This window comes from Brienomyrus brachyistius, chromosome 1 (assembly GCF_023856365.1).
Source record: "Brienomyrus brachyistius isolate T26 chromosome 1, BBRACH_0.4, whole genome shotgun sequence".
In the NCBI taxonomy this organism is placed as follows: Eukaryota; Metazoa; Chordata; class Actinopteri; order Osteoglossiformes; family Mormyridae; genus Brienomyrus; species Brienomyrus brachyistius.
In genome coordinates, this window is record NC_064533.1 from 31,212,896 (window position 1) to 31,214,879 (window position 1,984).

The 1,984-nt window shown below is 37.7% G+C and overlaps 1 long non-coding RNA gene across 1 annotated transcript; it reads right to left on the minus strand.

The window, feature by feature from the left end:
* Positions 1 to 203: 203 nt before the first annotated feature.
* LOC125751887 (uncharacterized) lies at positions 204 to 1,520 on the minus strand. Its single transcript, XR_007400807.1, has 4 exons — positions 1,364 to 1,520; positions 562 to 677; positions 405 to 464; positions 204 to 282 (listed from the first exon to the last, which is right to left on the minus strand). It is a non-coding gene; the product is annotated as an uncharacterized LOC125751887 (long non-coding RNA).
* Positions 1,521 to 1,984: the final 464 nt, after the last annotated feature.

Sequence of the window (1,984 nt, forward strand, 5' to 3'; positions counted from 1 at the left end):
TTATCTAAGCAGGGGCTGAAGTAAGTGAAAATGATCAAACATTTGGCCTGGTTTCCGCTAAGTTTTTGGAGAACTCGATATTCAGCATGATCTGTGTATATAAGCTCATTTTCATCATTATACACTTTCTTTGCAATAGCTGCTGTTACACCAGCGTCATGAAACACACCCTCATTTGCCATTTGATTCCTGACGTTTGCAAAGTCAGCTGTGACAGATGTCATGTCTCCTGAATCACAGTTGTCTCTTGTGAGCTGGAGACCCACGCTGTATTGGACACCCCTGTGTAAATAACACGCCGTAAATTCTCCATACTCCAGTAAGATGATTTGACCATTTTTCCCCAGTAATGAAATTGTAAGGAACTTTTAGTAAATGGATTAACAGAAATATGTGGTACTCACTTTGCCATTTTGGGGTTGTGTCTCTTGCTTATCTCATCCTGTAACATCTTAGGTTTCAAACTGTTAAGACAACACATGCTCAGGGTTTAGTGCAGGTCTAAATGGAAGAGTTATCATCTTTATAACTTTATAAGATATGTCTGCTTTGTCCACTTACTTTTGCTTCATTTTATTTATGATGTTATGCAGGTTTTGGTTGTTTAAGTTACTTTCCCCTTCTTTGAAAATGAGGAAGAGAGTCAGGAGAGCCACAGTCCAAACCTCAGACATGACCTGCAGCAAACAGTAACGAACCATGTACAGCATAGAGTGTACTACGCTCAGCCAGACAGTGACAAAATACTTTAAAAACTTACTAATAGTTTTAGTATTTAAAATGTCATGCAAAGGAACAACATCAGAGACACTTGAATGCAGTATATTTGTTATATATAATATCACATTTATAATATATTTGCGTGCCAGTATATTAGTAAAAATAATAATTCATAAGCTACACTTTTTTTTGCCCTCTTTAGTAGCATTTTACAAAAATGTTTCCAGTCTTTCCAAGTATTTCATAAAACAAACTAAAGAGGAAATTTCCAAAACTCGAGACATGTCTTCGAGAAAACTTCTGCGGACTTTTAGAGATATAACGGAAGTTCTTCTTTGAATTACTTGAGGACTGAGTAAGTTTTGGTTCTCGATACTGTAACATATGATGACGAAGTCTGACTTCAGGTTATTGGAAATCGCATGTCAGTAACAACAGAAATGGACAGTGAATTCTGGAAATTTGGTCTTTAGTTGTTTTATGAGATACTTTGAAAAATGTGAAATTTTTACTTCTTTTCTAACATTTACTAAACTGGGCACATAAATGACGAAGAATGTCTCTCATATGTGACTGTTGGACTTTTTTCATCACGGATGTGCTGTCAGTGTTTATAAAAAGGTACCAAATTAGTTGTGCTCACCATGCTGTTCTCTCAGTGACTGCGTGCAGGAGAAGGCAGACCTCTTGCGTTACCGATCTTCCTTGGAGGATTGAGGTTATGTTGTTCCTCTGCTGAGATGGAGACACGCGCCGCACCAGCCTTTATAGTCCGGTCATTGGTCATAAACCCGCCCCTGGTAGGAGTGTGTTTGGGTAGAATATATATAATCAACACTGAAGTCACTTATTCAAAACACTTCACACACTTTACATTGCATTGCATTACCAATATACAGTTTAACAGTTACTCTCATCTCCGAAATGCATTAACGCAACCAGAATACTTAATACATAAAACACACACTGGCAGAAGTTCTCCCTAACAAGCATACTTTGTCACACATGGTATAATAACCCAAAAACACTACCAACATGGATAGTTTTTACAATTGCTGACAAGCATTTTTCCATGCCAACATCACTTTTTCAAAACACTTCACGCAGTGAGCACAGCAGTTTATGTGGACTAAACTGTGTATCATTTTTCATTGCGTCACACCAAATGCGCTCAATAGGCACTTTTACACCACTGCAACTTTTTTATGGTACCAGAAACATTTTCTTGAGCCAGGGACTTTTGTCATGATCACACCACAGGAAC